General features: G+C 41.5%; 1 long non-coding RNA gene across 1 annotated transcript in view; it reads left to right on the top strand.

Annotated features, from left to right (window-relative positions):
* The window catches only part of LOC107767289 (uncharacterized), a 36,937-nt gene extending 22,564 nt beyond the window's left edge, over nt 1-14,373 (top strand). The window contains exon 5 of the long non-coding RNA XR_012705456.1: nt 13,898-14,373. This is a non-coding gene — a long non-coding RNA (uncharacterized LOC107767289). The remainder of the gene's footprint in view (nt 1-13,897) is intronic.
* The last annotated feature ends 269 nt before the right edge of the window (nt 14,374-14,642 follow it).

Here is a 14,642-nt window from a genome sequence, read left to right as displayed (position 1 = left end):
CCCAAGGGATATCGCCACACACAGGTTACGGCAAATGAGGAGAAAGTTCAATGCCGTCATCAATGAGGCGGTCAGCGAAGAGGTTGATAAATTACTCACCAATGGTTCCATTCGAGAATCGAAATATCCCCAATGGGTAGCCAATGTGGTCATGGTGAAAAAGAAGAATGAGAAATGGCAGATGTGTGTCGACTTCACCGACCTAAACAAAGCATGCTCGAAAGATTCCTTTCTGTTACCATACATCGACCAGCTCATCAACGCAATGGCGGGACACGAACTACTCAGGTTCTTAGACACCTATTCTGGTTACAACCAAATTTTAATGGCTGAAGAAGACCAAGAAAAGACCACTTTCATCACTCACTGAGGAACGTACTGTTACAAGGTAATGCCATTCCGACTCAAGAATGCAGGGGCGACGTATCAAAGGTTAGTCACCAAGATGTTCAAAGAACAACTCGGTAAGACCATGGAGATTTACATCGATGACATGTTAGTAAAGTCGAAAAAGAAAGAGGATTACATTGGCCATCTGAAGGAAGACTTCAAGATATTGAGGTAATATGGAATGAAATTGAATCCCGAAAAATGCGCCTTCGGCGTAACTTCAGGAAACTTCCTTGGTTTTCTGGTGTCACAAAGGGGTATCGAGGTCAACCTGGATCAGATCAGGGCCATCGAAGGAATGCCGGAGACATTGAACAACAAGAAGCAGGTGCAGAAATTAACCGGACGAATAGCCGCCCTGTCGAGGTTCATTTCACGATCATCGAACAGATGCCATAAATTCTTCAATGTGCTAAGGAAAGACCATAGACTGCAGTGGAAAGCAGAATGCGTCGACGCCCTGAGAAAGCTGAAAGTTTATCTATCCTCGCCACCACTACTCGTCAAGGCAAACCCGGGTGAATGCCTACTGGTGTACCTACCAGTCTTAGAAGTCGCGGTAAGTACAGTCTTGATCCGCGAAAACAAAGGTACGCAATCTCCAATTTACTATGTCAGCAAAACCTTAATTGATGCCGAATCAAGGTACCCTCACCTTGAAAAACTAGCTTTGGCATTAGTCGTAGCTTCACGAAAGCTTAGACCATATTTTCAATGTCACCCCGTAAAAGTGGTGACAACCTTCCCCCTGAGGGGTATCCTACACAAACCCGAATTATCGGGTAGATTGGCCAAATTGGGCCATAGAATTAAGCGAGCACGACATAATATACCAACTGCGAACTGCCATTAAGTCTCAGGTGCTCGCCGATTTCGTTGCTGATTTCAGTGCAGAAATATTGCCTGAAGTAGAGCAGGAGGCACTCCGCACTTCCGCACATTCCGACCTCTTGGTCTTCTACACTGACGGTGCATCTAATGCATCGGGATCAGGACTGGGACTTGTCCTCAAAGTTCCTATGTGTGAAGTAATTCGCTAGTCCATACGATGCCCCAAGATGACTAACAACGAGGCCGAGTATGAAGCTATGATTGCAGGATTGAAATTAGCCCTCAAATATGGCGCTCGACGACTCGTCCTCCATTGCGACTCTTAACTCGTGGTGAACCAAGTCACCAGGACTTTCCAAATCAAAGAATAAAGACTACAAAAGTACCAGTCAGAAATTCACAAACTGCTGCCAGAGTTCGATGAATGCCGCCTTGACCAAATACCTAGGGCGCAGAATATCAAAGCAGACGGCCTCGCCAAGCTAGCGGCAGCCACCAAAAATATCAACAAGGAAAACGTGGTCACCCTTCTCCATTCCGCAATAGACCAAGTCGAGGTACATTCTGTAAACCTAACTTAGGGCTGGCACAACCGTCTCGTGACATATTTGCAGGATGGAACGCTCCCACAAGATAAAAAAAAAGCCAAAAATCTCTGAATACAGACAGCCAGATACAGCCTCGTAAACTGTGATCTTTACAAGAGAACGTTCGGCGGCCCCTTGGAAAAATGTCTTGGGCCAAATCAAACAAGGCGAGTACTAAAAGAAATACATGAAGGGCGTTGTGGTGCCTACACGGGTAACCGCGCCCTCATGCGATGCCTCATCCGCGCCAGATATTACTAGTCCACCATGAGAAAAGAGGTCGCGGAGTACGTTAGGAAGTGTGAACAATGTCAAAAGTACACCCCTATGATACACCTAGCAGGGGAACTCCTACATTCCTTCACTTTGCCATGGTCATTCATAATGTGGGGGATGGATAGCATCAGACCCCTCCCAGCAGGACGAGGTAAGGTACGTTTCCTTTTGGTTTTAACTTATTACTTTTCTAAATGGGTGGAAGCAGGTGCATACACTCAAATACGTGAGCAACAGGTTATCGTGTTCATATGGAAAAATATAATATGTCACTTCGGCATCCCCAAAGAAATCAGCTATGACAACGGACCTCAGTTTGTCGGAAAGAAAACGACTGAGTTTTTCGAAAAATGGCACATCAAATGAATACTCTCCACACCATACCATCCCGCTGGCAATGGTCAAGCAAAATCCTCCAATAAAGTAATACTGCATATATTGAAAAACAAGCTCAAAGACGCCAAAGGGCTATGGCCTGAACTACTACCAGAAGTATTATAGGCATACCATACTACACCAAAAACCAGCACAGGCGAGATGCCATATTCACTAGTCTATGGGACTAACGCATTTATACTCGTCCAGGTCAGAGAGCCTAGCTTGAGATACTCCAACAAGAGCAGACCAAACAATGTCGAAAGTAGGCTACAAGATCTGGATGAAGTCGAAGAACGAAGAGACATAGCCCACATAAGATGGTAGCCCAAAAACAAAAAGTAGAAAGGTATTACAACAAGAAGAACAAAGTGCGACCGCTCAAGGTCGGAGATTACGTCCTCAAAGCTAAAACACAAGCAGCAAAAGACCCTAATGAGGTAAAACTAGAAACAAACTTTAACTGACCATACAAAATCACGGCGACAACAAACAAAGGAGAATTCCAGTTAGAGACAATGGAGGGAAAATTACTCCAAAATAATTGGAATGTCGCCCATCTCAAATACTTCCACTTCTGAAAGGAGGCGCCACCTAAGTCGTACTTTTTTTCCCTTATCCGGGGTTTTTTCCCAATCGGGTTTTCTCGGTGAGGTTTTTAATAAGGCGTCAAGGGGGGTGTCTCGAGATTCGAAGTATTGTTCATTACCCCACCCATCGACGTGTTCTCCAGACCGAGTAATGAATGGACTAGATATAGATAATCAAATCTCCATTGTATGTACAGAGTCGACATGTGATTCTTACAAGAATATAATTAAATGGCCATTGTATGAATAAAGTCAACATGTATTTTCCTATGGGAATATGATCAAACCTCCAATGTAAACATCCCAATGGCCAAGGACATCGACAAAAATATGAGTTCGACCTTGTTCGAACAACGACAGGATCCTACTTCGACGACAGCTCGAAGCAACATTCCAATGGCCAAGGCCATCGACGAAAATGTGAGTTCGACCTTGCTCGAACTACGACAGGGTCCTACTTTGACGACAACTCGAAGCAACATCCCATTGGACAAGGCCATCGATAAAAATATGAGTTTGACCTCGTTCGAACTACGACGGGATCCTACTTCGACGACAGTTTGAACCAACATCCCAATGGCCAAGGCCATCAACAAAAATATGAGTTCAACCTCGTTAGAACTACAACAGGATCCTACTTCGACGACAGTTCGAAGCAATATCCCAATGGCCAAGGCCATCGACGAAAATATGTGTTCGACCTCGCTCGAACTACGAGAAGATCTTACTTCGATGATAGTTCCAAGCAACATCCCAATGGCCAAGGCCGTCGACGAAAATATGAGTTCAACCTCGTTCGAACTACGACGGGATCCTACTTCGATGACAGTTCGAAGCAATATCTCGATGGCCAAGGCCATCAACAAAAATATGTGTTCGACCTCGCTCGAACTACGACGGGATCCTACATTGATGACAGCTCGAAGCAACATCCCATTGGCCAAGGCCATCGACCAAAATATGAGTTCGACCTTGTTCGAACTACGACGGGATCCTACTTCCACGACAACTCGATGCAACATCCCAATGGCCAAGGCCATCGACGAAAATATGAGTTCGACCTCGATCGAACTACGATGGGATTCCACTTTGACGATCGTTCGAAAATAGCATCACAGAGGCTAAAGCCATCGCCAAAAGAAAAGGAATCAACCTCACCCAAAAGCTAAATCGGCTTAACAATTCAACAAGTACCCCGGATGCCATAGATATTGTAAAGATCACCACCAAATCGACAAAACAAATTCTACATTACATCAAAATGTTACTTACACCTATCTTTACAACGAGCTCAAGCAATCCCCTTACAGAAGTCCCAAAACAAAAAGTAAGTACAAGCAAAAGATTACACGTTACCCCAGGTTGGGTACGCATCTTCGTACCAAGAGTTAGAAGTAAGACGATTCACATCATCAAAGTTGATGTCATCCCCGTCATGAGTAAGAGGGTCGTACCCGCATGCCTCCCGAGCTGCCCGAGCTTCAATATGCACGACCTAAAGCTCTAGTTTAGTTACCCTTCCCTCGGCATGAAGAGCCTTGTACACATCAAGTCAGGACTCAACATGGACCCACAACTCATATAAGCAACGAGGCACGACCGGATCGGTCGAGGAATGAGATGTAGAAGGTTGTGAGCTTTGACATGCATCCTTCGCTCTCAGTGAGGCCACTTGTCCATTCAACACAGATAGCTCCGCCTCCAAATCCTTAACACACCCTTCAAGCCCCGCAACCTTAAGCTTAGAGGCCTCCTTCTCCTCGGTCAGCTCTGACCTACAAACACGAAGGGTATCCTCTAAGGACGTTGTTTTCAGAAATAGCTGTCGCCAGCTTATCATCACCGACGTTCAGTTCGCCCTTAGGCCCCTCATTCTCCACCGCCTTCATACTCAACTCAGCAGTCAAACTGGCCACCTTTGCTTGTAAGTCGGCATTCTCGGCCATCACCCCCTGCTTAACTCAAGCTCATCCTCCTTCACCTTATGGGAGGCCTCAAGTTCACTATTGCAGGCGACACCCTTCATAATCTCCTTATCTCGCTCCCTTAGCTCTTTGACCTTACGCGCCAGTTGGTCCTCCCTCTGATTGAGTCCTTCACAGAACAACTGAAAATCAGGGTGCTGATTATAAATATCTGCCATTGTGCGATGCTTAGCACGATTCTCTTGGTATTTGGAAGACATCTTCCCGTAAATGGCCTTCCTCTTCCTTTCCCGACGCTCGCGCTCGGTCTCCATGATAAGGGTTTAGCACAAAAAAAGAGAAAATGAGTAGTTAAAGACAAAAACATAGGTCGACAATCACAACGTAAGACCAACAACGAAAAGGAAAAGAAAGACACCTACTTGTAAGGCCATGCCGACGACAAGACAACTCCATGTCTCTCATTGCCATAAGCACCTCGCACTTAGGGGAAACACATAGAGGAGCTAAAACAGACGCCACTTGATCGCAGTTCAACAACAAATTGTAGTCCCCCGGAAAAACTATGTGACAACCAGATCTTTCCACTCTGACCTCCACGTGAGTATGGCGACCTACAAACTCGCGAATATCCTCCGGGTCGACATCTAAACCTGATCCTTCGCCCTCGACACGACGACCCCCTCCAACGTTGGATGACGCGCAACCCTTAGTGGAGCGCACGGAGCTGGCCCCTGGGTAAATTCCATCCGTTTGGGGAGACCTCGCCGCTAAAATGGTGTTGGCCATAAAGGTGGGAACATGTGCCGTATGCAATGCCCTACTTCTACCAGCGTCCACGGCCACATCCTTCCCAAGCTCCATTCTCCTCCTTTTTCTCGACGACTCATCCCCGTAAGAAGATTCATCCAAAAGATGCAGGGCCGGTATTGTAGAAGCCTCCTCCCTCACGACCATGTCCCGAGAGGAACCTTATACTTGAATCGGTTGAGCATGACCCCTCGAACAGACTCAGTCAAAGCAAACTGCATTCATGCGGCAGCGATGGCCTGTCGGAATGCAGGGACTGGTGCCCTCCGCCTGGAAGCTCCTCGACCTGTTGTCATGGAAAGTCGTATCAATAGATGACGACATATAACTAACAAAGCGATAAGGGGGAAACATTTACCGGATGGCACTCTCGGGCCATAAGGTATTATGAAGGCGGGCCAATCTAGGGTTTCCGCTGCATGGGGCAACAGACAGGCTACCCAATCCCTAATATCGGCAATAGGGCGGGGCTGACGTCTCATAGCTGCAAACAAGAAACAAACAAACCCTATAATGAATATAGATGAAGGAACAGCAAAATGAGTGGCGACACTTACGAGTCTCGTTCCACCGCTCCGGGAACCTGGCGGAGTCAGAAACAATGTGTTGAGTTTTGACAAAGAAATACTTATGCCAAAACTTGTGACTTGCTCGGTCATCGGTCCCAACCACCAATCCTTTTGTGCCACGATGCCTCAAATGCACCATAGTACCCCTATGGAAGCTGGGCGAGAACAGGAGCAAGAGGTGATGGATATAAACATCGCATTCCGCCAACTCCGCATACTTGGTCAACATCAGAAGTATCTTGAGCGTGTATGGAGAAAGTTGTGCCGGGCAAATTTGGTAGAACCTACAGAACTCTTCTACTAATGGGAGGAGGGGAAAAGAGTATCCAATCACGAAAGGGTACTCGTAGAAATCACAATACCCAGGTTTGTGAACCTCTACGAAATCCCTTCCCGCTGGAACCATGTCAACATGAGCGGGAATGACATACTTTGCACGAAGGGCGCCTATGTGAACTTGTTCCGTCTCAGAGAATATGGGGGTAGGAGTAGAAGGGGGATCTTTGAGGAAGTCACTTCGAGACATGGGGTGTCTCGGCAGTAACTCTTCTACCATATGAAGACTATCACCTTCTTCTACTGTCATATCCTCACTACCTGAAGGAGGCGCCATGGACAACAGGGCGGCCTCGAAAACCCCTTCATGAGATCGATGTGATCTTGGCATGCTTTCGTTAAAAAGGTAGTGACACAGCAAAAAGAGAGGAAGAAGAAGAGGTTGTGAACGAAGAGTGTGAGAAGAAGAAGCAGAAGGGTGTTAAGACAAACTCGGAGAAATAAGGAGGGATAATCAGAAATGAAATAGCCATGAATTTTTGAAAAAACAAACTCTCCACCTATTTATAGGAATGGGTGGTGCCATAATCGAAGCGGAAGGACACAGAGTTGCACCAAAATCGAAGCGACAAGCCATCAATCCCCCATCTTGGAAAAACGCATAATGATGACCCACGTAAAGATGATGTCATTTCCCGGTAAAATGCATTACTTGGTGTCTTGCTAAGCACGCTGACCGCCTACCATTGGCCAGGCCGTAACACCTCGTAGGGTCAAATTTCTCCGTAAGAGCGCATGGTGTCCGCTCATCGAGGACGCACCGAGTTGCAACCCTAACAAGTGGAGGGACTAACTGTATGGGTCCAAATTTGAACAACCACGACCGTTGATGAGTACGACGAATGACGGGATCCTCGCAGCTCGATGTCTTGCAAAGGGCGACCTTAAGGCAAACAAGAGATTGTACGACCCTTGCAGTAGTGCAGGCCCATTAGGGGACATTAGGAATATTCTTTTGAATATTCCCTATAACTTGTCTTAGAGCTCAAAAAGGTTGGCTTCCTTATATATATAGCGTGCAACAACTTTGTAAGGGCGGACACTTTTGCCAATCCATAATACTTGCTTACATAAAGGATTGAGGATATTATTGTAGAAGGTCTTTTGGTCTAGATGAGATAAAGAATTCTTATCATCCATATTCCCCTTATCTATCTTTCGTTCTAGAGATTATTATACTTAGTGTAGACATGTAATTTTTGACTATCCCCAAGATTTTTTATATTTTAGCACGTAAATATTTAATTTAGGCCTAATAAAGCTATTTCAACTCATTTTTACTCTTTTACTTTTATTTTATAACAAGAAAACAAAAATTACAAAAAATAGGCTCATTAATATTTTGTAGTCATTTTTAATCTTGAAAAATACCAAAAAAATAGTTTTGTTTTAATGGTCAGTCTTATTTTAATATTTATTTTTGCATAAGTAGAACTAATTAATATTTTAAAAAATACTTTTAGTTAATTAAGCTAATTTTAAACATAGCTAGTCATAAAGGCCCAAGTTTCTAGCTCATTCTTTAAGCTCAATGTCCAATACCCATTAAGCTAATCCTAGAGACCCTTCTAGAATCTTTTTTGGAACAAAAAATAAATAAAAAGACCCTAAGGACTTAACACAAAAAGACCTATAGACTAAATGACAAAATACACATAAATACACATTAGACCTAGACTCTACGGTGAGAGGGGGACAAAATAACGCAGGGGATATACACTAAAGGAGCTATCAGCGTTTTGTTTAGGAAATGGAACAGACCCATCAGCTTCTTCTTGAACAGAAATGAGAGCAAAAAAAAATTACAAAGAGCTGAAGCAGTCGTTACACATACGGGGACCGTCTCTCTCTCTCGATTGAACAGAGCCAACGACCCTTAGCTTCTCCTTTTGGAACCCTTCGATCTTCTTCTCCATACATACCCTAAACAGCCCCCCACCTGATCACCATAGCCAACCTTCACCACCCCTCTAAAATCGGCAGCATCACACACACACACATATGGACGGAGAACAAAGGGAATAGAATGTAATGGAGACAGAATCTTAAGAGAAAAACTCGACGGAAATTGGGGGTTATATTCTTGTGGTAGTGTGGAATCGTGTTTCAGAAGGAAAAAATTCAAAAATAGATCTCTGTCTCTTCTTTTCAATATCAATTTTGATTGCAAATTGGAAGTTGCTTACGGTGTTCAGGCTCGAGTTTTGAGGTGTCGATCGAGGTTCAAGTTCCGGATCCTTTGTCTAGTTTAGCCGCTGCATTAGTTCCATTCCAATACGACGCTGAATTTTCCTCGCTTGTACATTCGAAGTCGAATTTATCCGACAATTCCTGTTCAGGCTCATCTCTTTCCCTTTCCACTTTTGTTTTGGTGCTGATTTAACGCACGATGAGAGCCGGGGTTTGATTGGCTTATAGATTGTTTGATCCGCTGCTATTTTTGAGATTAACAAATGAAACTTGGATCTGTTTTGCGACTGTTAATGAGAGTGTGTGATCGTCATATGGTTGCTCAACTTTCATGAATATTTCTGCTTGTTTGGTTGAGTTCAACACATGTATGAACTTGTAGCTTTATGGCTTTTGTGTTGAATCTAATTTTTGAGTTTTGAAAGTTTTATAGCTGACATACAGTATACTTCATGCTCATCTTGAGTAGATAAATAGATCTTTAATGGGTTTTCTTCAATTTCTTAGATTGCTAAAGGAATGAGATTTTATATGTTTATTGAAGAACTACGAGCTACTGTGTAGATTTTCTATTTGAACAAGTGTTTTGAAGTAGATTCTATGTTTATTAATTAGGAGTCCACTAATATTTTTGTCACTAACTAGGTTTAGACTTCTATTTGATATACCTGAGAGTATAAGTTCTAAATTTGCGTTTGGAGAGATCCTTCAAAGTTTGATATAAATATTTGAGAAGTTGTCTTTGGTCCATTTTAAGATTTCCATTTCTTACTTCTTTTTGGACGTGCCATCATAGAGGCAGGAAAGAAACGCAACTATGTTTTCATCCTTTAGAGTTGATTGGTTTTGAGAACTACTTCCATAACAATATGCTTTAGGAGCTTCAACTTTGTCATTTGAAATCCACTTCTTCTGTTTAACTCAATTTCTTCATTATCCGTTGTTTAATATTATGCCTTCGTGGTGTTACTGGATCGAGCTTGTCGTATAGATTTGGTATGTTGCTAGAAATAAAAATCAGTTGTTTGAAGGGGTCATAGGGGTGACATTGAACATGTAAACAAATTGGGTTTTAAATGTTTTGTTACTTCTATTCTAGTTTTATGGCTTTCGCTGTTAGTAGTATGTTTAAGCCGTTAATATTCACTAACACATAGTTGCTTTAGGCGCGTTATTTTAATAATATTACATTCCTAAACTCGGGTGCGCATTTCATGTGACCCAAATCCAAATCTTAACAACGTCAAATAGAACATGTCTCAAACTGCGGGTGCATTTCATGTGGCGCAGTCAAAAGACGTGTTTTGGCTAACGTTGAAATCTTCCTTAAAATAATTCAAAGCGGTTTAAAGTTAAAATTGAACCATAGACTAAAACATTTTAAAATCAGATAATAGGTCAATTATAACAGTTTAACGACTGTGCTAGAACCACGGAACTCGGGAATGCCTAACACCTTTTTCCGGGGTAACAAAATTCCTTACCCGGATTTCTGTGCTCGCGGACTGTAAAACAGAGTCAATCTTTTCCTCAATCCGGGATTTGAACCGGTGACATGGGACACCATAAAATTATCCCAAGTGGCGACTCTGAATTTTTCATAAAATGATCCCGTTTCGATTGTCACTTAAATTGGAAAAAACTCCCTTATGTTTTGGTGCTGATTTAAAGCATGATGAGAGCCAGGGTTTGATTGGCTTATAGATTGTTTGATCCGCTACTATTTTTGAGATTAACAAATGAAACTCGGATCTGTTTCGCGATTGTTAATAAGAGTGTGTGATCGTCATATGGTTGCTCGCAACTTTCATGAATATTTCTGCTTGTTTGGTTGAGTTCAACACATGTATGAACTTGTAGCTTTATGGCTTTTGTGTTGAATCTAATTTTTGAGTTTTGAAAGTATTATAGCTGACATACAGTATACTTCATGCTCATCTTGAGTAGATAAATAGATCTTTAATGGGTTTTCTTCAATTTCTTAGATTGCTAAAGGAATGAGATTTTATATGTTTATTGAAGAACTACGAGCTACTGTGTAGATTTTCTATTTGAACAAGTGTTTTGAAGCAGATTCTAAGTTTATTAATTAGGAGTCCACTAATATATTTGTCACTAACTAGGTTTAGACTTCTATTTGATATACCTGAGAGTATAAGTTCTAAATTTGCATTTGGAAAGATCCTTCAAAGTTTGATATAAATATTTGAGAAGTTGTCTTTGGTCCATTTTAAGATTTCCTTTTCTTCCTTCTTTTTGGACGTGCCATCATAGAGGCAGGAAAGAAAGGCAACTATGTTTTCATCCTTTAGAGTTGATTGATTTTGAGAACTACTTCCATAACAATATGCTTTAGGAGCTTCAACTTTGTCATTTGAAATCCACTTCTTCTGCTTAACTCAATTTCTTCATTATCCGTTGTTTAATATTATGCCTTCGTGGTGTTACTGGATCAAGCTTGTCGTATAGATTTGGTATGTTGCTAGAAATAAAAATCAGTTGTTTGATGGGGTCATAGGGGTGACATTGAACATGTAATCAAATTGGGTTTTAAATGTTTTGTTACTTCTATTCTAGTTTTATGGCTTTCGCTGTTAGTAGTATGCTTAAGCCATTAATATTCACTAACGCGTAGTTGCTTTAGGCACGTTATTTTAATAATATTACATTCCTAAACTCGGGTGCGCTTTTCATGTGACCCAAATCCAAATCTTAACAACGTCAAATAGAACATGTCTCAGACTGCGGGTGCATTTGATGTGTCGCGGTCAAAAGACGTGTTGTGGCTAACGTTGAAATCTTCCTTAAAATAATTCAAAGCGGTTTAAAGTTAAAATTGAACCATAGGCTAAAAAATTTTAAAATCAGATAATAGGCCAATTATAACAGTTGAACGACCGTGCTAGAACCACGGAACTCGGGAATGTCTAACACCTTCTCCCGGGTTAACAGAATTCCTTACCCGGATTTCTGTGCTTGCGGACTGTAAAACAGAGTCAATCTTTCCCTCGATTCGGGATTTGAACCGGTGACTTGGGACATCATAAAATTATCCCAAGTGGCGACTCTGAATTTTTAATAAAATGATCCCGTTTCGATTGTCACTTAAATTGAAAAAAACTCCCTTATACCCTTCTCGGGGGTGTAGGTAAAAAGGAGGTGTGACACTTAGCTAAGATTTACTCCTTCATTTTCTTTGATTGATTTATTCAAAATGATTCTGATATCTTTTGAGTCAAACAATATCGTCATGTAGTCCCAAAGTAAACACACAACAGTTTCAAGAAAGAATCTACAGTTCTATTCGAAAATAAACATGAATTCTACTCTAAACATGTTGCACAGAATACAAGTATGTCGTTAAAGTAGGTAAGACAATTAAATAACATAAGCATGCTTTTCCTAAACTAAACAAGAGGCTTCAAGTACAGTATTGCTCAATTACAAGAAAACATAGATCTTTACTTAATGAAAATGGGGGTTTTCAACAATTAGCACGTGTACGCACTCGTCACCTCACGTACACGACACTCATATAACAACAGTACCAAAATCCTAAGGGGATTTCCCCACACAAGGTTAGGCAAGCCACTTACCTCGAACCAGGTCAAAATCAATCCGAAATCACGCTCTTTCCATGAGTATCCAGCTCCGAGTGGCCCAAATCTAATCAAATAAATTTCCTAATGTAATTATAACTACAAACAACGAATTTAGCTAAAGGAATCGAAGCTAAGGTAAGAAAATAGAAAATACCCGAAAATCCTCCCCTGGCCCACATTTCGGAATCGGGTAAAAGTCACAAATTATGAACATCCATTCACTCACGAGCACACTCGAACAAAAATCATCAAAATCCGACTCCAAAATCTTACTCAAAACTCGGATTTTCAATTGGGGAACTTGTCTCCCAAATCCCCATTCTTCCACTCAAATTCTTAGATAAAATGTGTAAAACAACAATAGATTGATGAAATATAAACGAAATAGGGTTAGGAATCATTACCCACTGATTTCCTCTTCAAAACCCTCTCAAACAATCACCTTCTCCAGAGCTAAAAATCAAATTTGATGTTATGAACTTCAAACCCTCGAAATTTCTATATCTGCCGAGTGATTACCGCATCTGCGGTCAGGGGGGACGCACCTACGGTCCCACATACACAGGTGCAGTCATGACAGTTTCAGCAATATTAGAAAATGCCTAAGTCCAAATCCAATTTCGTTAAACACCCGAGACTGAACCGAGGCCCTCGGGACCTCGACCAAACATGACAACCATTCCTAAAATATCATACGAACTTAGTCCAACCCTCGGATCACATCAATAAATGCTAAAACCATGATTCACCCTCCACTCCAAACCTAATGAACTTGAATCTCAAGAATTCTACAACCGATGCCGAAACCAACCAAACCATGTCCGATTGATCCCAAATTTTGCACACTAATCACATTCAATTCTACGGAGCTATTCCAACTTTCGGAATTGGATTCCGACACTAATAGCAAAATATCACTATCGATCAGGAAACTTCAAAAATTCAACTTTCAGCATTTCAAGCCTAAATAAGTTACAGATCTCCAAAACACAATCCGAACACGCCCCTAATCCCGAAATCACTCAACGAAGCTAACGTTATTGACGGAATTCCATTTCGAGGCCATCTTCATACTGCTCCGACTAAGTGTCCCAATACACTTCGAAACTCAAATCGAATCTTCCCGGCAACTCGCAATAGCAATAACAAATAGAAAGCAATTAATAGAGGATCGAGGCATTAATTCTCAAAACAACTAGCCGGGTCGTTATAGAAACGAGAAATATTAGGTTGGGATTATGTGCTGATGGATTCACTCTATTTGCAGTGTTTGTTGCACCATATTCATGTTGGCCAGTGTTTTTTATGCCGTAAAATCTACCACCTGAATTGTGTATAACAAGTCAATATTTGTTTCAAACTTGTATTGTTCAAGGTCCACGAAACCTAATACATTTGATTAATGTATACATGCAGCCCCTAGTTGACGAGTTGAAGTTATTGTGGCATCAAGGTTTGGAAACATATGATGTATCGACTAAACAAAACTTCAGACTCCGTGCTGCTTTGATGTGGACTATAAATTATTTTCCTGCTTATGAAATGATGTCTGGGTAGTCAACTATCGGAAAGATAGCTTGCCCGACTTGTATGGAAGACGCAAATGCATTTACTTTGAAACATGGATCCAAGAACACATGGTTTGACTGTCATTGCGCCTTTTGCCTAGGATGATGAGTTTAGGAGAATTACAAGTGTATTTAGGAAGAATAAAATTTATTATAAGGAGCCACTGCATGTCTTGTCACCTGAAAAGATTTGGAACAGAGTTAGGAATCTAGCTAAGGTTACAAAGTATCCATTGGTTAATAAGATACCGAGGTATGGTGTACCACACAACTGAACAAAACAAACATATTTTGGGAGTTACCTTATTGGAAGCACAATCTTCTTCGGCATAATGTTGATGTCATGCTTATCGAGAAGAAATTTTTTAATAACTTGTTTAATAATGTAGAAGACGTCCGCAATAAAAAAAAAGATAATTTGAAGACCAGGATGGATTTGAAAGAATATTGTAGGCGAAGTGAGCGGTACTTGACATACTTGAACAATAACATTCAGAAGCCTAAGACCAATTACACATTCACTTTCGATAAGAGAAGAGAGATTTGCGATTGGATTATTAATTTGAGGATGCCTGATAAATATGCATCAAAAT

Source organism: Nicotiana tabacum, chromosome 22 (assembly GCF_000715075.1).
Source record: "Nicotiana tabacum cultivar K326 chromosome 22, ASM71507v2, whole genome shotgun sequence".
Taxonomy (NCBI): Eukaryota; Viridiplantae; Streptophyta; class Magnoliopsida; order Solanales; family Solanaceae; genus Nicotiana; species Nicotiana tabacum.
The sequence above is the reverse complement of the archived record's forward strand: the minus strand, read 5'-3'. Positions and strand labels throughout refer to the sequence as shown.